Here is a 24,588-nt window from a genome sequence, read left to right on the forward strand (position 1 = left end):
GCCCTGATTTTGAGTTGTCCACCCTCTAGTCTAGTGGGAGACAGACTCATAAAGAGTTATTGATGTTATATTTAAAATTCCAATCATTTCTTTTGTAGAATATCTGCCCATCCATCTACTTCCTAGAATAGAATATTCACCCAATGGTGATAAACACTCACCAAGTTAGTTAAGTTCGGAGAAATCTCTATTTTCCTATTTATCACATTCTATACTTTCCAAATCGTCTACCTTCAGAATTTATTATTTTTATAATGGGAGTAGGGAGTTTTTTTCTTTTTTTTTTTTTTTTTTGGCTGCATTGGGTCATCGTTGCTGCACGCGGGCTTTCTCTAGTTTTGGTGAATGGGGGCTACTCTTCGTTGCAGTGCGCGGGCTTGTCATTGTGGTGGCTTCTCTTGTTGCGGAGCACGGGCTCTAGGCGGGCAGGCTCAGTAGTTGTGGTGCACGGACTTAGTTGCTCTGCGGCATGTGGGATCTCCCCGGACCAGGGATCGAACCTGTGTCCCCTGCATTGGCAGGCAGATCTTAACCACTGTGCCACCAGGGAAGTCCTGGGAGTGTTTTTGCTTTTTTTTAACTCTTCAATATCTTTTTATTGCCTGAAAGTCTGATTGTTTCTCAAGCCCCTTCATCATCTGATCTAACTGACCCTTCCATGCCCACCTGCCCTCCCCAATACTCCCTGCCCGCCCCGTCACCAGGGTTTCTCAAACTTCCCGTCCTTGCTTACCTTGAATTTTGTCTGGAGCGTCCTTACCTCCACCTTTGCTTGGAAAATGCCCCCCGCACCACCATCCCTCAAAACCTAGTTTAAATGTCTTCCTTCCTGAATCTCCTAACTCTGTCTGTCTGCTGCTAAGATTTTATCGGCACTTCCCACGATCTTCGAAAATGTGCTTTTTAATGAATGCATAATATTCCCCTGTGGGTCACTATCATTTATTTCCTCAGTCCTTGGTTTGGGGGTATTTGATTGTTTCCAAAATCTGAATTATAAATAATGTTGTAATAAGCCTTCTTGTTCACTAACTTTGATCTCTACTCTGCTTCTGTACGGTAGATTTCTAGAAATGAGGTCTCTAGGCCAAAGAGTAAGAATACTTCTTAAGGCTCTTCTTTCATATTTCAAAATTGCTTTCCAAACAGGTTTACAATATACCCTCTAGCACCCGTGTGTAGGCGTGCCTGCCCCTCCCCCAGCTTCACCAGAGTGGTGTGTCATCAGTTCAAAAACGAGTGTCAGTTTGATAGCTGATTCTTCATTGTTTTGATTTGCATTTCTTTGACTGTTAGTGAAATTGAGTTTTTTTTAAAGTGGCTTATTTTAGCAACTAGAGATTATCATACTAAGTGAAGTAAGTCAGAAAGAGAAAGACAAATACCGTATATCACTTACATGTGGAATCAGAAACTGACACTAATGAACCTATCTGTGAAACAGAAACAGAATCATGGACATAGAGAACAGACTGGTGGTTGCCAAGGGGGAGGGGTTCAGGGGAGAGATGGATTGGGAGGTTGGGGTTAGCAGATGTAAGCTTTTATATATAGAATGGATAAACAATAGGGTCCTACTATATAGCACAGAGAACCATATTCAATATCCTATGATAAACCATAATGGAGAATATTTTTTAAAAGTATATATGCATATGTATATACAGCAGAAATTAACACAACATTGTAAATCAACTATACTTCAATAAAAAATTGATTCAAAAAAGTCAAGGGCTTCCCTGGTGGCACAGTGGTTGAGAGTCCGCCTGCCGATGCAGGGGACACAGGTTCGTGCCCCGGTCCGGGAAGATCCCACATGCCTTGGAGCAGCTGGGCCCGTGAGCCATGGCCTCTGAGCCTGTGCGTCCGGAGCCTGTGCTCCACAATGGGAGAGGCCACAACAGTGAGAAGCCCATGTACCGCAAAAAAAAAAAAAAAAAAAGTCAAGCGAAGCTTATTTTAAAAGTTTATTTAGATACCTAGTGGTTAGGGCTTCAGAGTCCAAGACGGGCTCAAATTTCGGCTCTGTTGATTAGGTGATTCCACTCTGGCAACTTAGGGAAAATTTCATAACCCCTCTGATCCTCTGTGTCCATCAGCAAACAGGGAGTTAGGCTGGGGCCCACCTCCTGGAGCCCTTGTGAGAACTGAATGAAGACATATATGTAAATAACTCAGCTTGATATCCAGGACCTGACTGGTCCATAAACATTACCCATATTATTATGAGTTCTTGGACCTTAATATTTCGTGTCGAAATTGGATGCTTTTTAACTGTTTTTCTAGTGGTGTATATTGTTCATAATAACTTATGAAAAACTTTTCTATATATTGAGCTCAGTCCTTTGCCTGCCATATTTATGTTGATATTTTTGCAATGTTTACTGTTCATTTTTGCTCGCATTATTTTTTCCCCAGGAGATTTTTATTCTATGCAAACATATTCCTGTCTTCGTTCATGATTCCTTCCATTAATTTTATGCCAACAATTCCTTCCGAGAACTGAGATCAATGAAATATTTTTCTCTCCAATTTTTAAAAAATCATTTTCATTCTTACCCTTCTCTCTTACATCCACAGACAATTTTGGTTTAAGTTGTTGGGGAGGATCAAATCTAATCCTTTGGCCACACCATTTGGAGAATAATTCTTTGTGGATTTAAAAGCAGAAGGTGGGACTTCCCTGGTGGCGCAGTGGTTAAGAATCCGCCTGCCAATGCAGGGAACACGGGTTCGATCGCTGGTCAGGGAAGATCCCACATGCTGCAGATCAACTAGCCCGCGTGCCACAACTACTGAGCTTGCACTCTAGAGCCCACGAGCCACAACTACAGAGCCCATGAGCCACAACAAGTGAAGCCCATGCACCTAGAGCCCATGCTCCACAACAAGAGAAGCCACCGCAGTGAGAAGCCCGCGCACTACAACTAAGAGTAGCCCCCACTCACTGCAGCTAGAGAAAGCCCACACACAGCAACGAAGACCCAATGCAGCCATAAATAAATAAATAAATATAATAACTCTGGTGGGAGTCATTAGCGTGTGTCAACTCACTCAGAACCACCCGACAAGGAAACCAAGGTGTAAGCTGGACTCTAAGTAACTTGCCCAAGGTCTGAGCCAGGGATGGAGCCCAGATGAAGGAGGGATCAGAGTCAAGGAGATGAATGTATCCAAAGTAATGGTCCAGATGAGAGATAGAGGGGTCCACCTACACAGTAGCAGGGGGAGGAGAGGAAAGGAGGGGAGACGGCAGCTGGGTGATGTATTTAAGAGATGAGGCTGGGATTTGACAATCAACTACCTTCTGGGGTGTCTTAGTGGGAGGGAGAGTTGAAGAGTCCCATTTCTTTGGGAGCAAGAAAGGCCCTCAAAGAGTTCCCAGTAAATTTAAGTTTCTAGCCTCACCATGAAATAATTTGGTGAAGAAGAAGGGAGGTTAAGAAAGTAAAGTGAGAATTTATTTAAGCAAAAATACTCCCTCAGCGTAAGAGCAGGAAGACAGGTGAGGAGCTGCTGCCCTGGGGGTTTTTTTTGTTGTTGTTTTGTTTTTTGTTTTGTTTTGTTTTCTTTTCTTTTCTTTTTTGTGGTACGCGGGCCTCTCACCGCTGTGGCCTCTCCCGTTGTGGACCACAGGCTCCAGACACACAGGCTCAGCGGCCATGGCTCACGGGCCCAGCCGCTCCGTGGCATGTGGGACCTTCCCGGACCGGGGCACGAACCCGTGTCCCCTGCGTCGGCAGGTGGACTCTCAACCACTGCGTCACCAGGGAAGCCCTGCCCTGGTTTTTTTTGGCCAGCTGGTTATGAGGGGCATACAAAGGAAGGGACGGAATATTCACTGGGGAAGGAGGAGTTTGGGGATCGTATTCCCTGATTTTCATCCCAGCTCCATTTTCCCAAGGGGAGGAGGGATTTTTATCCTTATTTAGCTTAGATCAGAAGTATCATGGTGTCGGGGCATGATGGGTACTTCTCTGAAAAGCTAATTTTATTGTAATGAGAGCAAAATGAGCAACAGATTATATTCTATGATGCAGGAGACTCCTGCCTTTCCTCATCTTCCTTTTTCAGCTTCCGGGACACTTATCACCCAAAATATGTGGTTTCCTGTTAGTCTGAAAGTTCCTGCTTTTCTCTGCCTGCCTATGGACCCCTGCTGTTTACAAGATACATGATTTCCTGTCACCTGGCCCCACCCCCATTTCTTTGCTCATATCTACCTACCTCCCTGCTGTAACAAAAGGAGACTGCAAGTGCCATAGAAGCATCCCCTTCCTCTCTCCTCCCTGTGCCCAGCGTGTCCGGGTAGCACACAGCATAAAAGCCATGCAATCTTCTTTCTTTCCAAATGGCTCAGACTCGGCAGGCCTTGATGTTGGCCAGGATGGCCTCATCTTTCCCTTTCATCAAAATCCCCTCACACCTCTGGGACAATATTAAACATAACAACATTAGCATTATAGGGGTCCCAGAAAGAGAAGAGAGAGAGAAAGGACCCAAGAAACTATTTGAAGAGATTATAGTCAAAGACATCCCTAACATGGAAAAGGAAATAGCCACCCAAGTCCAGGAAGCGCAGAGTCCCAGGCAGGATAAACCCAAAGAGAAACACACCGAGACACATAGTAATCAAATTGGCAAAAATTAAAAACAAAGAAAAATTATTGAAAGTAACAAGGGAAAAATGACAACATACAAGGGAACTCACATAAGGTTAACAGCTGATTTCTCAGCAGAAACTCTACAAGCCAGAAGGGAGTGACAGGATATATTTAAACTGATGAAAGGAAAGAACCTACAACGAACATTACTCTACCCGGCAAGGATCTTATTGAGATTTGACGGAGAAATCAAAAGCTTTACAGACAAGCAAAAGCTAAGAGAATTCAGCACCACCAAACCAGTTCTACAACAAATGCTAAAGGAACTTCTCTAAGTGGGAAACACAAAAGAAGAAAAGGACATACAAAAACAAACCCCAAATAATTAAGAAAATGGTCATGGGAACATACATATCAATAATTACCTTAAATGTGAATGGATAAAATGCTCCAACCAAAAGACACAGGCTTGCTGAATGGATACAAAAACAAGACCCATATATATGCTGTCTAGAAGAGACCCACTTCAGACCTAGAGACACATACAGACTCAAGGTGAGGGGATGGAAAAAGATATTCTATGCAAATCGAAATCAAAAGAAAGCTGGAGTAGCAATACTCATATCAGATAAAATAGACTTTAAAATAAAGAATGTTACAAGACACAAGGAAGGACACTACATAATGATCAAGGGATGAATCCAAGAAGAAGATATAACAATTATAAATATATATGCACCCAACATAGGAGCACCTCAATACATAAGGCAAATGCTAACAGCTATAAAAGAGGAAATCGACAGTAACACAATAATAGTGGGGGACTTTGACACCTCATTTATACAATGGACAGATCATCCAGACAGAAACTCAATAAGGAAACACAAGCTTTAAGTGACACAACAGACCAGATAGATTTAATTGATATTTATAGGACATTCCACCTGAAAACAGCAGATTACACTTTCTTCTCAAGTGCACACAGAACATTCTCCTGGATAGATCACATCTTGGGTCAAAAATCAAGCCTCAGTAAATTTAAGAAAACTGAAATCATACCAAGCACCTTTTCCGACCATGATGCTATGAGATTAGAAATCAATTACAGGGGGAAAAAACGTAAAATACACAGACATATGGAGGCTAAACAATATGTTACTAAATAACTGAGAGATGGAAATCAAAAAATACCTAGAGGCAAATGACTATGAAAACACAATGATCCAAAACCTATGGGATGCAGCAAAAGCAGTTCCAAGAGGGAAGTTTATAGCTATACAAGCCTACCTCAAGAAACAAGAAAAATCTCAAATAAACAATCTAACCTTACACCTAAAGGAACTAGAGAAAGAAGAACAAACAAAACCCAAAGTGAATAGAAGGAAAGAAATCATAAACATCAGAGCAGAAATAAATGAAATAGAAGCAAAGAAAGCACCAGCAAAGATCAATAAAACTAAAAGCTGGTTCTTTGAAAAGATAAACAAAACTGATAAACCTTTAGCCAGACTCCTCAAGAAAAAGAGGGTGAGGACTCAAATCAATAAAATTTGAAATGAAAAAGGAGAAGTTACAACAGGCACCACAGAAATACAAAGCATCATAAGAGACTACTACAAGCAATGCTATGCTAATAAAATGGACAACCTGGAAGAAATGGACACATTCTTAAAAGGTATAGCCTTCCAAGACTGAACCAGGAGTAAATAGAAAATATGAACAGACCAATCACATATAATGAAATTGAACCTGTGATTAAAAATCTTCCAACAAACAAAAGTCTAGGAACAGATGGCTTCACAGGTGAATTCTATCAAACATTTAGAAAAGAGCTAACACCCATCCTTCTCAAACTGTTCCAAAAACTGCAGAGGAAGGAACACTCCCAAAGTCATTCTACGAGGCCACCATCACCCTGATACCAAAACCAGACAAAGGTACTGCAAAAAAAAAGAAAATTACAGACCAGTATCACTGATTAATATAGATGCAAAATCCCTCAACAAAATACTAGCAAACAGAATCCAACAACACATTAAAAGGATCATACACCATGATCAAGTGGGATTTATCCCAGGAATGCAAGGATTCTTCAATATATGCAAATCAAACAATGTGATACACCATATTAACAAACTGAAGAATAAAAACCATATGATCATCTCAATAGATGCAGAAAAAGCTTTTGAAAAAATTCAACACCCATTTATGATAAAATCTCTCCAGAAAGTGGGCATAGAGGGAACCTACCTCAACATAGTAAAGGCCATATATGACAAGCCCACAGCAAACATCATTCTCAATGGTGAAAAGCTGAAACTATTTCCTCTAAGATCAGGCACAAGACAAGGATGTCCACTCTCACCACTATTATTCAACATAGTTTTGGAAGTCTTAGCCAAGGCAATCAGAGAAGAAAAAGAAATAAAAGGAATGCAAATTGGAAAAGAAGAATTAAAGCTTTCACTATTTACAGATGCCATGATACTATACATAGAGAATCCTAAAGATGCCACCACAAAACTACTAGAGCTAATCAATGAGTGTGGTAAAGTTGCAGGATACAAAATTAATGCACAGAAATCTCTTGCATTCCTATACACTGACAACAAAAGACCAGAAAGAAAAATTAAGGAAACAATCCCATTCACCATTGCAACAAAAAGAATAAAATACCTAGGAATAAACCTACCTAAGGAGACAAAAGACTTGTGTGCAGAAAACTATAAGACACTGATGAAAGAAATCCAAGATGACACAAACAAATGGAGAGATATACCATGTTCTTGGATTGGAAGAATCAACATTGTGAAAATGACTATACTACCCAAAGCAATCTACAGACTCAGTGCAATCCCTATCAAACTACCAATGGCAGTTTTCACAGAACTAGAACAAAAATTTCACAATTTGTATGGAAACACAAAAGACCCCGAATAGCCAAAGCAATCCTGAGAAAGAAAAATGGAGCTGGAGGAATCAGGCTCCTGGATTTCAGACTATACTACAAAGCTACACTAATCAAGACAGTATGGTACTGGCACAAAAACAGAAATATAAATCAATGGAACAGGATAGAAAGCCCAGAGATAAACCCACGCACCTACAGTCAACTAATCTATGACAAAGGAGGCAAGGACGTACAATGGAGAAAAGAGAGTCTCTTCAATAAGTGGTGCTGGGAAAACTGGACAGCTACATGTAAAAGAATGAAATTAGAACACTCCCTAACACCACACACAAAAATAAACTCAAAATGGATTACAGACCTAAATGTAAAACCAGACACTATAAAACTCTTAGAAGAAAACATAGGAAAAACTCTCTTTGACATAAACCACAGCAAGACCTTTTTTGACCCACCTCCTAGAGTAATGGAAATAAAAGCAAAAATAAACAAATGGGACCTAATGAAACTTAAAAGCTTTTGCACAGCAAAGGAAACTATAAACAAAATGAAAAGACAACCCTCAGAATGGGAGAAAATATTTGCAAACCAATCAACGGACAAAGGATTAATCTGCAAAATATATAAACAGCTCATGCAGCTCAATATTAAAGAAAGAAACAACCCAATCCAAAAACGGGCAGAAGACCTAAATAGACATCTCCCCAAAGAAGACATACAGATGGTCAAGAGGCACATGAAAAGCTGCTCAACATCACTAATTATTAGAGGAATGCAAATCAAAACTACAATGAGGTATCACCTCACACCAGCTAGAATGGGCATCATCAGAAAATCTACAAACAACAAATGCTGGAGAAGGTGTGGAGAAAAGGGAGCCCTCTTGCACTGTTAGTGGGAATGTAAATTGATACAGGCACTATGGAGAACGGTATGGAGGTTCCTTAGAAAACTACAAATAGAACTACCATACGACCCAGCAATCCCACTAGTGGGCATATACCCTGAGAAAACCATAATTCAAAAAGACACAAGTACCTCAATGTTCATTGCAGCACTATTTACAATAGCCAGGTCATGGAAGCAACCTAAATGCCCATCAACAGATGAATGGATAAAGAAGATGTGGTACATATATATACAATGGAATATTACTCAGCCATAAAAGGAACGAAATTGGGTCATTTGTAGAGACATGGATGGACCAAGAGACTGTCATACAGAGTGAAGTAAGTCAGGAAGAGAAAAACAAATATTGTATATTAACGCATATATGTGGAATCTCGAAAAATGGTACAGATGAACTGGTCTGTAAGGCAGAAATAGAGATACAGATGTAGAGAACAAATGTATGGACACCAAGGGGGGAAGTAGGGGGTGGGGATGGGTTGAATTGGAGATTGTGATTGACATATATACACCAATATGTATAAAATAGATAACAAGTAAGAACCTGTTGTATTAAAAATAAATAAATTAAATTAAAATTTAAAAAAATTCCCCTCACACCTCTCCCTTCCTCTTTCTTCTCTCCCGGTCACCATCTTCCTCGTACAAAACATGGCTCTGGCCATGGACCCCCGCAGAGGGAGGAGAGGCATACCTGGTCATGCCTGGGCTTTCCCGTCACTTCCAAATTAGCCCACGTCCCCCAAGCCACAAAGGCCCCTGGCTGGGCTTCCCTTAAGGGGGCATTAGGGGGACCCAGCGTTCCTATAGTTGACCAGCTCCTCAAGTTGGGATCAGCCGTGACCAGGTCCATCACTGATGGGTATGACTTCCTGGCCGTGACATCCGAACCTTCCCCTCAGGCAATGAGTCCATTGTTCTGAGACTTGCAGCAGCTACTGAGCTAAGGATAAATCTCCACGACATGCCATGGCCGTGGCCGCAGTCACACCACCTCTCAGCACTGCAGTAGCCAGGTCTCAGGATCCAAAGGCAAATTAGAAACTGCCCATACTTCGACTTCTCTAAACAGTAGGAGAGCAACTCTGGAGTCACACAGAGCAGATGTGAGGTCCCCTCTCTACCTTCATCCATCTGCACGTACAAGTTTCTTCTCTGGCCTCTGCTTCCTCTTCTGTACACGGAGCCACTGAAGCTCCCAGCTCGGAGTGACTCGAGGGAGGCTGATTGAGAGAACACACCCACAGAATCCAGTAGCCCAGGCCCAGGAAACACTAGTTTTTTATTTTATTATTATTATTATTATTATTATTTTTGGCCACACTGTGCGCCTTGTGGTATCTTAGTTCCCTGAACAGGGATCCCACCCAGCCACTCAGCAATGAAAGTGCAGAGTCTTAACCACTGGACCACAGGGGAATTCCCAGAACTAGCTTTTTTTTGTGTGTGTGTGGTACACGGGTCTCTCACTGCTGTGGCCTCTCCCGTTGTGGAGCACAGGCTCCGGACGCGCAGGCTCAGCGGCCATGGCTCACGGGCCCAGCTGCTCCGCGGCACGTGGGATCCTCCCGGACCAGGGCACAAACCCGTGTCCCCTGCATCGGCAGGCGGACTCTCAACCACTGCACCACCAGGGCAGCCCCCAGAACTAGCTTTTTAAAAACAGAGCTCAGGACTTCCCTGGTGGTGCAGTGGTTAAGAATCCACCTGCCAATGCAGGGGACACGGGCTCGAGCCCCGGTCCGGGAAGATCCCACATGTGGCGGAGCCACTAAGCCCATGAGCCACAACTACTGAGCCCATGCGCCACACATACTGAAGCCCGCGTGCCTAGAGCCCGTGCTCCACAACAAGAGGAGCCACTGCAACGAGAAGCCCGTGCACCGCAATGAAGACCCAACACAGCCGAAAATAAATAAACTTACTAAAAACAAATAAAAATTAAAAAATAAAACAGAGCTCCTTTCACGGCTCTCCAGGTTACCAATTTGCAAAGGTATGTAGCATCCTGCGGGAGAATTTAAGGGAAACGCATTTGAGGGTGGGGCTGTTGGGCGCAGGTTCACCCAGCCAGCCCCTCTCTCTACCTGCAGCTCACCGGCTGCATGATTTTTCACATGAATTCTTGCCTGTTTAGAATTCCTCACCTGGAAAAAGATCAGAACGACCATCTCACTTGTCTAATCAGGGGCAAGTGAGGTCATGACATGCTGGAACACAATGTAAGTGTGCCAATGGTGCCCTAGACACTTGGAGACTGCCTGGGTCTCGGCCCTTCGTTTCCAGCTGCCCATCCCAGCACGCCGGCCCCTCCGCTGAGCTGCTGGAGGAGGGGTGCAGCCCTGGATTCCCGGCCTAGGGCTTCCTGTCGCTCTCTTGCAGGCAATTTCCCTTTCCTTTTCTGCCTTTTTGGGCGGGACAAGGACCATCTCTCTGAACCGGGCAGCTGGGCCTCTCTGATGCCCTCCTTCGCTGCCCTTAGAACCCAGGGGCTGTCCTGTTAGACTGTCTTAGCGGATTGCTGGCTAATAGCTGCTCTTGAACCTCAGGTATGTCACTCGACCTGCATTTCCTGCTGAGGGATTCTGATGTTGTCAACAAAGCAGCTCATACCTGCTCCTCCACATGGCTCCTTCCTGGCCATCCCTGCCCCCGCCCCCCAGCCGGGCTGCCTTTGTGCTGGGAGCACGGCCTGCCCTGGGGAGAACCACAAAAAAATGAACGCGGGCTGCTTGAAAAGAGCCAGGTCAGCACATCTGTGAGGTTAAGTCAGCCCCCGAGTGGCCAAGATGGAAGGCCATGGAGATTCATAGAGATCTTGTCTTTGGGGTTTGACGTCTAAGCCTCCTGTCCCCAGGGAAACTGTCTTTAGAGGCATGGGAGGAGCCTCCCACAAGTCAGAGCGCATGCACCTCCATGTTTTCCGCTGCAGATCATCCAAGAGGAGTCTGTGTCTCTGCAGCACGAAATCAAGCCCCCCCGCCCATCTCCCGCATCCCCCGCCCCCAGCCATGGGCCTTGCCTCGAGAGCCACCCACTTCATCCTTGGTTCTTCCAGAAAAGATGGTTTGTCTTCCCACCTCTTCCCCAGAAGGTCAGTGATTCTAATGCCTGCCTTCTTAGGTGCATCTTCCATTCACCCATTCTCTGCACAGTAGAAGACCCCGTGGTATGCCATCCCGGGTCAAGTCCTGGCGATGTGAAGCAGTAACAGTGAGATTGAGTGAGCATTTCGGTCTCACCGAGAGCCTCAGTGCCTTCATCTGTCAAATAGGGACAAAGCCTCCTGGTGGGTTATTATGGGGGTCACCTGAGAGAGTGGAGTTGAGGCATTGGTCACCGCGGTAGAGCTGGGCTGCCGCAGAGGGTGGCTCCAACGCCCTGAGGACACTGCAGCAAACAGGACCCGTCATCTCGCCACCTTTGCTCAAGCAGGTGCGGGGACCAGTCAGGCAGGTCCCGGGGAGCTGACCATATTTGCCTTGGATCGTGGGGCTGGTCTGCAGCCCTGCTGGCACCACACCCCGTGTGTCAGCCTCCAGGGAGCACACTGGTCTTTTCCACTGTGTTTCCTGCTCTTTCATCTACCAAGTTTGGGGCAGAGCTGGTGCCAAGAGCACACGCCCCCGAGAACCTGCACTGTAGGAAGACCAGCCCCCCCAGGTACCCGGGGGTCTCGCGCCAGCCCGGGGCTAACTCTGTGCTGGGCAGTCACCTGTCCCACCACCGTCTCAATGTCCTTCGTGTGCTAACTCATCTTCTCCTCACATCTCCCTATGGGGTCTGAATTCTCCCTGCCCGGATGAGGCTTCCATGCTAGCTGGGGAGACAGACCACACAGAAAACAGGAGACACGTTACAGAATGTGCTAGAAGGCACAAAGCATGGCCGTGTCGAGCAGAGACTTGACAGATTAGACAATAAGCCATGGGCATTGTTATCCCCACTTTACAGATGAGGAGACCGAGGTACAGATGGACAGAGGGACTTGGTCAAGGTCACGCAGTTTGTCTTTGAACCCAAGTGCTCTGACTTCAGAGCCTGTTCTCTAAACGACGCATCACAAACGTTTTCCTAAAAAGGCCCGGGAGTAAATATTTTAGGCTTTGCCGGCCACATACGGACTCTGACACCTGTTCTTCTTCGTTTTTTCACAACCCTTAAAAAATGTGGAAACTATTCTGGCTCTCAGGCAGCACAAAAACAGGTGCAAGGAGTGGCTTTTCAGTCCTTGCTCTAAGCCATTAGCCTTCCCAACTTTCCTAATTAAGTTAAAACTTCTCAAAACCCAGCATGACGTGAGGTGGGTGGCATTACTCCCATTTTACAGATGAGGAAATTGAGGCTCAGGAAAGTGAAGTCACTTGGCTGTGATTACAGAGCCAGAATTCCAGCCCCAGTCTGTCTGGGTTGGCAAGATCCAGGCACTTTCTCCATTCTGCTCCAAGCGTCTTACTTTTGATACCGTGTTTTTAAATCCCTGCTTTAAAATGCAGCATTGGGATAAATTAGAAGGTTGGGATTAACATATACACCCTATCTATCTATAAAATAGATAACCAACAAGGACCTACTGTGTAGCACAGGGAACTATACTCAATATTTTGTAATAACGTATAAGGGAAGAGAATCTGAAGAAGAATAGACACGTGTGTGTGTAACCGAATTGCTGTGCTGTACACCTGAGATTAACACGCTATTGTAAATCAGCTATACTTCAATAAAAAAAATAAATTAAATAAAATGCAACATTCACAATTCCTCAAAAAATTAAACATAGAACTACCATATGGCCCAGCAACTCTACTGCTGGGTATGTACTCAAAAGAATTGAAAGCAGGGACTCAAACAGGTGTTTACACCCTACGTTCATGGCAGCATTATCCACAATAGTCAGGAGTGGAGGCCCCTCGAGTGTCCATGGATGGATGAATGGACAAGCAGAATGTGGTCCACCCACACGATGCAATAGTGTCCCGTCTTAAAAAGGAAGGACATTCCGACACCTGCTACAGAGTGGATAAACCTTGAGGGCGTGACGCTTAGTGAAAGAAACCGGTCATGAAAGATCAAACACTGTATGATTCCGCTTACGTGAGGCCCCAGAGGAGTCCAATTCATAGAGACAGAAAGTAGGATGATGGGGGCCCGGGGTTGGGGGGAAGATGGGAGTGAGTGTCTCATGCAGGCAGAGTTTCAGGCTGGAAAGATAAAAGGGTTCTGGAGACAGACGGTGGTGATGGCTGTAGACCCATGTGAACGGATTTAATGTTACTCACCTGTACGCTTAAAAATGGTTGAAATGGTACATTTGTGTTTTGTGTATTTTACCACAGTTAAACAAACAAAGCATCCACAGGAGGCACAGTTCGCCAACCACTGACGTTTCCCTCCCCCGCAAGTGAATGTCCAGCCCCGTGTCACCAACTTGTCCTGGGGAGCGGAGACAGAGACCCACGTGGGAGGCAGGTGATGGAGATGAAGACTCACCGCGGTTCTCTCCCAGCAGCGGATGCCCCAGCGCCGGGCGTGGGAGGCGGACGCGGGCAGATCAGGCCCACGGAGTGACCTGGCCGCCCCCGAGGCCCAGCCCAGGCCTCCAGTTCTGAGCTCTGAGCTCTTTCCGACGACCCGAGCCCATGGCCGCCGCCCCTCATACGGGGAATCTGTGGAGGGCAGGGCCCACGTCCTGCCAACTGCCTGCTCCCACCTGGGCTTCCCGGGAGGACCTGGCTGAGCCTGGCTGACGGTGCCAACCTGTTTGTCTTCATTGTACCTGGGAAGCACCGTTGTCACAGCCCAGGGAGGAGCGGTTGGCCCCAGCATAGCCCCTGCAGGAGGTGAGTCATTGCAGGTGTGCCCGTCAACTCACGAACTGACCCTGAACGCACACAGCGGCACCCTGGGAGGCCACCACTTACCGGAAAACTACATTTAATTGATAATTATAGTCCCTGTTTATTGGGCTCCTATTAGATGCCATGCACTAAGCCTGAATATGGCTTGTGTATTTCATTTAATTCCCACAGTCACCCAAAGAGGAAAGCACCACCATCCCCACTTTCCAGATGAGGAAGCTGAGGTTTCAGAAGGTCAGGGGCCCCTGCCCAGCATCAGTCGGTCAGTTGTGAAGCCCACCCCGTGGGCCCCTCTCAGTCTCCAGCACACTGGCTTGACCTCTGACCCTTGAGGGTGCAGTGGACTTTGGAAGGAGACAAAAGTTGTTCAGAGTTGAGGGGCGCTGGGCACGGGTGCTGGAGCATATAAGCAGGAAGAAGGCGTGGGCTGGGTGGGTGGTACTCATGGGGAAACAGAAGGATGTTTTCAAGAAGTTTGGTGACAAGGGAAGAGGGACGGTGACAGGAAGGTAGCTTCTAGGGTCACATCATGTGGAAGAAAGGGTTTTCCAGGGTAGGGAAGTCTTGAGCAGCCATTGAGGGTGAAGCCAGCCAGGAGGGTGTTGAATTGTGTCCCCCTAACAGATATGTCCATCTCCTACCGCCCAGTACCCGTGAGTATGACCTTATTTAGAAGTAGGGTCTTTGCAGATGTAATCAACTTAAGATCAGGTCATACTAGGTTGATATGGGCCCTAAACCCGATATGACTGGTGTCCTTATAAGGAAAAAGAAATCTGGACACAGACACAAACGGAGGTAGGACAATGTGATGAGATATCAAGAGACAAAGGCCATGTGAAGATGGAGGCAGAGACTGCAGTAAACCATCTACAAGCCAAGGAGCGCCAAGGACTGCCGGCAACAGCCAGAAGTTAGGAGACAGGCTTGGAAGGGCGCCCCTGGAGACTTCAGATGAAACCAGCCCGGCCGACACCTTGATCTTGGACTTCTGGCCTCCAGAACTGTGGGAAAATAAATTTCTGTGGTTTAAACCACCCAATTTGTATAATTTGTTATGACAGCCACAGGAAAACTAATACACAAGTTAAACAGATTGACTCCGATTTCTCAGAATTGGACACAAAATCAGATGTGACCTTGTGATGTGAGCTGAGGGATGAGAGCGGGCTACCCCTCCCTTCCACGCTCTCCCCTGGGGCACCAGGGACCTCAGGAATCCCTGGTGGGGTTGCGGGGAGCAGAGCTGGCTGCAGGAGAATCTCCCATCCATCACCGAAGGAGGCATGTCAGAGTGTCAGGACAGGACAGGAAACCACTGTCTGGCAGGAGAAGCTCCCAGGCTCCTTTAATGCTTAAACACCAGCATTTGGGTTCCACTGGGAAAAAAACCAAAAAGACTCTGAAGAAGACAGTAGGGAAAAGGACGATACAAAAGCATTGGGTGGACAGTTTCCATTTTCCCCACTGTCTCTGTTGCCAGTCCAACATGTTGGAACCATTCATTTGTTACTGGGTGGCTGCCTGCACAGTAATAAATCCACCTGTACCAACCCATGAATCTGCCAAAGGCAGGAGATGATCCTTAGTCATGTTAAGCCTGTGCTCAGACCTTAGCCAGCTCTGCGGCAAGGTCGATTGGAGCCACTGGACAACAGCATAAAGGAGAGTCTCAGGCGACCTAGCATGCCTGCCCTGAGGTCCACACAACTGGGTTTGGGTTTCTAAAACTAGCTCAGAGGGAGAGTCCAGATTTTCTCCTGAGAAGAGAGTTTGTAATTTTTATTAAGATTATTGTTTCTTCCTTTTTAATTAATTTTTATAACATTGTTTTAAAAGTCAGTGTTGCAAGGTTTGTGTTTGTCACCACACCCCTTCCCACCTCCCATTCCCTTCCCCTTGAGTTACTTACTTTCAAGTCTCTTAACTGTTTTATTTTTATTTTTTAATCTATACCTCCACTTTTTTTTTTTTTTTTTTTTTTTTTTTTGCGGTACGCGGGCCTCTCACTGTTGTGGCCTCTCCCGTTGCGGAGCACAGGCTCCGGACGCGCAGGCTCAGCGGCCATGGCTCACGGGCCCAGCCGCTCCGCAGCACGTGGGATCTTCCCGGACCGGGGCACAAACCCGCATCCCCCGCATCGGCAGGCGGACTCTCAACCACTGCGCCACCAGGGAAGCCCTGTACCTCCACATTTTTAACTAACATGACTACCGTATTCTTTCTTGTTTTTTTCCATTTTAGCGCACTTACACCACCACCTGCCATCATGCTCTCAGCCTCTTCCATCCTGCCCACCATCTTCATAATTTACTTATATCGTAATCTTTGGCCAAACCAACGTTTAGGGTTGGCATTATTATGACTCCATAAATGTCACAACTCAGCCCTTATGGCACTAAGATTACTTTTTCTTTTCTTGTGCAACATTTTGTTTTTCCTGGAGTTAACTATTGCCTCAATTTTTTTTATATACTACGGACCACTTATTCCCCAACTTTATCTGACAAACCTGAAAAACTCCTCTCAACAAAATCACACACATCAGGTAATCATTCACGTTTTGTTTCGTTTTGTTGTTGTTTGTTTTTCCAGCGGAGACATCCTTTCTGGAGCTCTCGTCTTCCCGTTTGTATCTGGACAGTGGACCTCTTGGCTCGTGGCACAGCTCTCCTCCTGAGAGTTCCCTTCAACTTCAGTGAGAATCTCTTTGTATTTTTCTGTGCTACATACAGTGTGTCCTGTGTCCCACATCTTTCTCTTTCCGGGTTTACTTTCTTGCTCAAGTGAAGCACATCCTCCAGTAGCTTCCTGAGAAAGAATGCATGTGAGGTACAATTTTTAAATCTTAAAAATCTTACGTATTTTTGGGGCTTCCCTGGTGGCGCAGTGGTTGAGAGTCCGCCTGCCGATGCAGGGGACGTGAGTTTGTGCCCCGGTCTGGGAAGATCCCACGTGCCGCGGAACGGCTGGGCCCGTGAGCCATGGCCACTGAGCCTGCGCGTCCAGAGCCTGTGCTCTGCAGCGGGAGAGACCACAACGGTGAGAGGCCCGTGTACCGCAAAAAAAAAAAAAAAAAGAAAATCTTACATATTTTTAAACATCTTTATTCCACTCTTTGATTGACAGTTTGTATAAATAAAGAATTCTAGATAAAACTTTTTTTTTTAGAATTTTGAAGGCATTGCTTCATTATTTTCTGCTTTCTAATATTATTATTGAGAAATTCTGATACTTTGAATTTATCCCATCGTTTTTCCTCTATAAATATTAAGGATTTTTTAAATCCCCAGTGTTTTGAAATTTCAAGATGAAATTGTTTCATGTTTTGTCGGGAAACTTGGTTCGCTCGTTCAATCAGGAAAGTTATGTCGTGCAGTTCCAGCAAATTTTTTGTATTGTTTCTTTTGTAACTTTTGCTTCTTTCTGCTCTTCCTTGAGTCACCAAGCCCAGAGCCTGTCTGGTTTAATTTCTCTGCAGTGCATACATCCTAAGTTCTCTTCAATGGAGGTGGGACAGTTGTCTGTCTCTGTGGGATAGGGGAGGAAACCTTAGGGTCTAAGTGTTTCTTATGACATACATTCTGTGTTTCAGTTCTACAGTGTTCAGCTAGCCCCTCACTCCAACCTTGGTGCCTCCAATTCTTCAGCCATTCTGGAGCTTTGCACGTCAGCTGCTTGTGTAGGTTGGTGATCGTTCTGGCAGGTAGTCTTGCTTCACTTTTCACTGGTCTGCAGTGCCAGTGCATCACTTACAGGTTACATTTGGCTTCATATGGCAGAACCCCATTCAATGGCTCAACCGAACAGCATTTTTTTTTTTTTTTTTTTTTTGCGGTACGCGGGCCTCTCACTGTTGTGGCCTCTCCCGTTGCGGAGCACAGGCTCCGGACGCGCAGGCTCAATGGCCGTGGCTCACGGGCCCAGCCGCTCCGCGGCACATGGGATCTTCCCGGACCGGGGCACGAACCCACGTCCCCTGCATCGGCAGGCGGACTCTCAACCACTGCGCCACCAGGGAAGCCCCGAACAGCATTTTACTGTTCTTACCCAAACATCCAGGGCTAGGACAGCAGCCTGTGACGTTATCACTGTCCCAGTTTCCTTCTGTGTTTCTGCTCTGTCATCCTCATGGTGTGGCTTTCATCCTCATGTTCACAAGACAGCTACTCCACTCCAGCCTCAGGTCCACGTTCCGAGGAGACAGAAGGAGGGAAAAAAAGAAAAGATGGTGGAGAAGGAGTGGCTCCGATGTAGGAATGCTATTTTCCCAGGATCTCCAGCAGACTTCCACTTACACAGGACCACATGGACACCCTTAGGCACACGGGCTCTGGGACACAAGGCAATTGGGAGCATGATGGCCCCAGCCAAAACTGGGGTTCTGTCGGCAAAAAGAAGGGAGAAAAGATACTGGGGAGGCCACTGGCATTGTCTGTGCATCGAAATTTTCATGGACATCTCTGCCTGCTGTTTTTTCCTCTTCTTCTCCCTTTGTTCTCGTGAGGTGACGTCTTACTGTTGCCGTGCCGGTGTTCTGGAAGATTTTTTAAAGGACCTGATGAATGTATATCTTCAGTCTACCATGTTTAACCTGAAGTCCCTCGAAGAGCTCCCAGAAAAGATCAAGGGCCATTGAGCTAACTTTTTTCCTTATACATGGGGGTACTTTATATTTTGAGCTGAGGAGAAAGAGAAATCTTTCTCAGTTGCTTTGGGGTTTATTCTTCTTCTCTGTACATTGCAAGGAAGAGAGCCGCCTGCAGAGCCGAGTGTGAGTTCTCCTCCCAGCAGTGCTGCTACTGAGTAACGTCAGGCCGGTCACATAACCTCTCTGGTGATGACTTTCTTCTTCATCTTTAAAATGAAGAGAGTGGGTCAGAAGAGCATTTCCATCAGGGGAAAAAAAAAAGGTATTGCTAAAAAAGATGAACGGGGCTTCCCTGGTGGCGCAGTGGTGGAGAGTCCGCCTGCCGATGCAGGGGACACGGGTTCGTGCCCCGGTCCGGGAAGATCCCACGTGCCGCGGAGCGGCTGGGCCCGTGAGCCATGGCCGCTGAGCCTGCGCGTCCGGAGCCTGTGCTCCGCAACGGGAGAGGCCACAGCAGTGAGAGGCCCGCGTACCGCAAAAAAAAAAAAGTTGAAGTCAAATACACCTGGGGAAATGCTGCACCCGTACCCCTGTTTATTGAGTCCCTGAGCAGGTAAGCAACCAAGGCCTTGAGCAAGTCCTGCAGGGCGTTTAACCGAGAGGATTCAGCCTCCAAACCTTTTTCCAAGTAACATGCTTGACAAACGTCAAGATAGATGATCTCAAACCCCTGGCACAGACAGTCTGTGATCTTCAGGAGGTTTGGGCCACGCCCTCTCTGGAGGCGGCTCCGGGCAGCGGTCACCCAGCTTGGCATTTATGTTTCTTTGTGGAAGGCGGTCTCCTCTACCACGTTCACAGGCTGACTCAGGTCTTCTCCAGCCCAGGAAACGAGGAAGGAGGGCAGGATACATGTGGGTCCACACCCTCGGGGAAAGGGCAGCTCCCACTGGGGAGGGACGCTGAGTCCCTGCCTGGGTACATTGCCAGGAGTCTGATGCCAGCCAGGGACCATGGCCACCGTCACGAAGGTGAACGCTGGCAGGCCACTTACTCATGGGCTCAGACTGTGTCCATTTCACAAGACCCCTTGAAGGAGGTGTGCGTGGTCTCCGCGTGCAGTGCGGGGCTGCAAAGCCAGGACTCAGCACGTGTCCTTTAGACCCTCACTCTTGCCATCAGGCCTCTGAGGGGGTCAGAGCCCGGTACCAGACAGGCCAGGACCGTCCTTCCCAAGGTTTGGGCCACCCACCGTGTGGGATCGGAGCAGGGCAGGGTCCAAACCCCCCGTCCACTTCCCAGTTCAACAGCCTTCCAGCTGTTTCCCAAGCACAGCTGGGGAGGTGACTCAGCCCATGCAGGAGATGCTCACACAGACGCAGGCTGCAAAGGGAAGCGCCAGAACGTATGGGCACTTTTCCTTCTCCGGCTTCACTGGACTGCTGTCGGGGAGGCCCTGCCCCTCCCCTGCCCCACGCGGAGGCGGCCCCTGGGCCTCCTGCAGGCCAGTCCAACTGCTAAAATTAGTCCCAACCTGCAGCCGGAATCAAGTGTGACAGAATCAAGCCAGAATCACATTTTCCACACCAGGCATCAGCACAGGGTGACAATGGAGATCACTGACTTCCCCCACCTTCCCTGTGCAGCCTTCCATAGACAAAGGGAAGCTTTCCAAACTGGACGGCGGCCCCTGGAACTCACACCGCGGCTCCAAACGCTTTCCCAAGGCGGGTCGGGCAGGACCGTGGTGGCGGCTAAGACCTGAGAGAGCAGCTAACCTCGTACTTTTTTTCAAATGCCAAGACATTTATATCCACATACTTTTCTTATTTCTGAGAAAACCAAACCAGTGACGATATGGATAAAATAAGCCTATAAACTTGGTCTACAAAGGGATTCTTTCTTTCGCAAGACAAGTTCTTAGCAAGCAAACCTTTTGAGCTTTGAAAATACACTCAGTTTCTCAAGACCTTGATGGCCGTGCAACTATTTCACAAAGGAGAACAGATAACGGGTGTAAACGAGCCCCTGATCAAGGCAGTATTTGCAAAGCTTATTTCCCCCACTTTTGGTGAATTAACTCTCTGTATCGTTTCCTAGAGCTGCCTTAATAAAGTACCACAAACTGGGGGCTTAAACGACAGAAATTTATTTTCTCAGGTCTAGAGACTAGAACTCCAAGATCAAGGTGTCGGCAGGGCCACGCTCCCTCTGAAGGCTCTGGGGGAGGGTCCTTCCTCGCCTCTTCCAGCTTCTGGTGTTTGCTAGCATCCTTGGCGTCCCTTGGCTGGTAGGTGCATCACCCAGTCACACCGTAACCGAAAGTGGGGTCCGGCTGCTCGCCGCTTAAAAGCCAATCAAGAAGCAAGGAAAGTTTGCTTTATTTTCAATGCCGGCAACTGGTTGGGGGGCTGAGAGGGTGGACTCCTGTCCAAAGGCCGACTCCACCCCGACACTGCCACCAGCTGACAATCAGGGGGCAAGAGCTTTGATAGACGGAGGGAGGGGGCTCCACGCAGAAACAGAGCAGCCAGCTCGGACCGTCATCTTGACGTTGGTCGTCGGTGGTCTGACCAGCGTCGTCTGGATTGTTTTAGGTCTTCAGTTCCGGGGTCGGCTTGTTCCCATTTCCTTGAGGCCAGTTCTTGGAATTGCGGCAGCTGACGTCATGGCTACAGCCTGGTCATCATGTAGTTAACTTCTTCCACCTGGTGGAGGTTTCAGTCTCTATAAGACAGCTCACAGGACATGGCTCAGAAGACCGTCTATAGCCCTTGAGAAGGAGCTAAAGGTCCCTGACTCTGCTTAGTGATTAAACTTTTATTGTTTTGTCCTGTTTGACTGCTTTTTTTTTGCTTCTGCATTTTCTCACTTCTCTAATTAACCTTATTCTTTGGCTAAATTTTTCCACGGACAAAAGGCAGGCGGAGGTCATGGGGCGGTGGGGGGACCATAGGGTCCTGCTGCATTTCATCACGGCCGCCTTCTCCCTGTGTCTTCACACCGTCTCCCTCCGTTCGTGTCTGTCTCTGTCTAAATTTCCCCTTTTTATAAGAACACCAGTCATATCGGGTTAGGGCCTCACACTGATGCCTCGTTTTCATTTGATCACCTCTGTAAAGACCCTGTATCCCGATAAGATCACATTCTAAGATACAGGGGTTAAGAACCCCAGCACATCTTTTGGGGGTTATATAATTCAACCCATAGCACTGCCTGTTTCGTCCTGGAGGAGCTGGGGTTGGGGGAAGGAGGGGAGAGATGCGGGAAGATGCAGTGGGTGGGAGGGGTAGGAGGGAAAGCCCAGCCCGCTCCAGGCGCCCCAGCTTCATGCTGGGCCGACAGAACAAAAGTAGTAAAATGCAAAGTCAGGGCACAAAACCCTGACGGTGCCAAAGCTGAAGTGGTGAGAGCGATATACCTGCAGGAGCGCTGACGGCTTTTTGCGATTTGTCTAGAAAGCGATTGGGGTCTAACCTCGGTCCAGTCTGGGTCAAGTTCCTGGTGGGGCAGCAGGTCATGGACCCAGGAAGAGCATCTGGCTCCCCTGGGAACGGTCCTGGGGAGACCCCTGCAGGTGGAAAGCCGGTGACCTTCCCAGGGGGCAAGCAGCATTCGTTCAAGGTTAAAGGTGGCAAGTTCCTGACTGACGGCTGAGCACGCCGTTTACCATCTGTGATGAAGCGGGTCCTTTCAGCAGCACCGCCCACGTTTTACAGTCCAGGAGGCTGCCGGCCAGGTCTCGGGCTTCAGAGCCATGGGCCTCTCTGAGGTTAGGAAGCCTCAACCCTAAAAACTGGTACCAGAGAAAACACGTACAAGCAAGGCCGAAGGGGCCCGTCCGTCCTCCCTGTGCTCGTGTGACTCAGGAAGTACCATTACGCTGTGAGTGCCTTTGCTCCGGAGCGGATCTGAGATGGCAGCGGTCTCGGCCTGCTGGACGCTCGTTAGAAATGGTGACATCTGAGCGTCAACACGACACCATCAGTTCCCAAAACTGGGCTCAGAGGGGTCACAGCTGATCCAGCTTCACGGACCATCTTGCCTCTTCCAGGCTCCTGACCGGTGTCCTGTGTCCTCCTGGAAGGCTGGCCGGGAGCAGTTGTCCACACCTCGTTCCCCCATGCAGGGCCTGGAAGAGGACCCGTGTGCAGGCGCCGTTAGGAGGGGACCACAGGAAGCCCCAACGATGGGGTGAAGGAGGGTGAAACAGGCGGAGGAAAAACGATTCAAGACACGGGCGTGGAGTGGGTCAAGGCGGGCGCGGGCCTCAGAGTCGTCAGGGGAGTCTGGACAGGCAGCAGCCCTACCCGTCCATCCCCGGCTCCCACAGTCGAGGGGTCACTCCTGCAACTCCAGGGGGGAACTGCACACCAGGTGGGCTCCTTGAGGAGAAGTCGGGGGCAGACAGTGAACAGGGAGCTGCTGCTGGGGCCCCCCCGGACCTGCTCGCACAGCGGCGGCTGGGATCGGGGGACAGGGCGCAAGAGGCGCTGGGCACACCAGTCACCCACGACGGCTCTTGCGGGCAGGGGTGGAGGTGGCAAGGAGCTGGGTGGGCCCGGCCCGCCCCCTGCAGCACAGTCCCAGCCTCCTGGGAACCGGGCCTCAGCCAGCAGGGAGGCCAGAGGGAGCAGGTGAAGGCAGGGCGGTGAGTGGGGTGGCCGCCGTGTCCCTGCTGACTCATCAAAGCAGGTAACGCCCCTCCCTGAAGCCACAAAGGACCCGGGCCTGTGCCCCACTGTCAGCAGCTGACCCCCAGCCGGCGGTGGGGGGGCTTCCTGCCTGGTCCTCCCAAATGAGTGCCCACTGGATACGTGGTGACCGAAATACCCGTTCATTCCGCACCTGCTACGTGCCCGGGGCTCCTCCCACGGTATTTCACTGATGGTCCCACATCCCTGCAGGGCAGGCGAGTGTGGGCCCCAGCTTCAGAGGAGGACGCTGTGGCTCAGAAGGGCTGGCATCTCACCGAAACCCACACAGTGGGTGCAAGGCAGGGCCGGTTCAGAACGCAGGGCTGTCCCTTCCCTCCACGCTCCAGGCCCAGCGCTGACTTGGTTTTACGTGCCTTGTCGACACCCTGCCAGGACACAGGCAGAGGGAGCACACGGTGGGAAAGCTTGTGAGGGCCCTGCCACGGTGTGCGTGTGCGTGCGTGTGCGTGCGTGTGTGTGCCTGTGTGTGCGCGCACGTGGTGGGGCGAGGAAAAACAGCATAATCTCAGAACCACCTGCTGTGCTTTGGTTCTCATTCAAACCTCCACAGGCACGAGGATCTCACAGACAGCCATGTGTGGGTGTGACCATGACCCAAAGTTCTGGTTCTTGTCCGTGAATAAGAATGTTCACGGCGCGGCCCAAGCTTCATGTCCCTGGTGTGTCTGATGCCTCCCAGCACCTGGGTATGTGGGGCAGCCTCTACCCAGACCTTAGCAAACTGGTGGCAGCCTCGGGTTAGGAAAACAGGAGGGAGCCCAGCCATAGGGCCACTGAAATCCTCCTCAAGCGCGGGTCTTGAAGCTTCTCTGCAGCCCTCTGCCCCGCAGAGTTTCAGTGGGAAATCACGGTTCCTAAGTGCACAATTCTGCAATAGTCTAGTACACTATAGAACTCTGTACTCTGGGATATTACAACTTCTGAAAGTTACACACTCAGAGAAAGTGTGGGGAGCAACGCACAGGACCCTGGCCTTCTGCTGTGCAGTCAGTCTCACGCT

Source organism: Phocoena phocoena, chromosome 4 (assembly GCF_963924675.1).
Source record: "Phocoena phocoena chromosome 4, mPhoPho1.1, whole genome shotgun sequence".
NCBI lineage: Eukaryota > Metazoa > Chordata > Mammalia > Artiodactyla > Phocoenidae > Phocoena > Phocoena phocoena.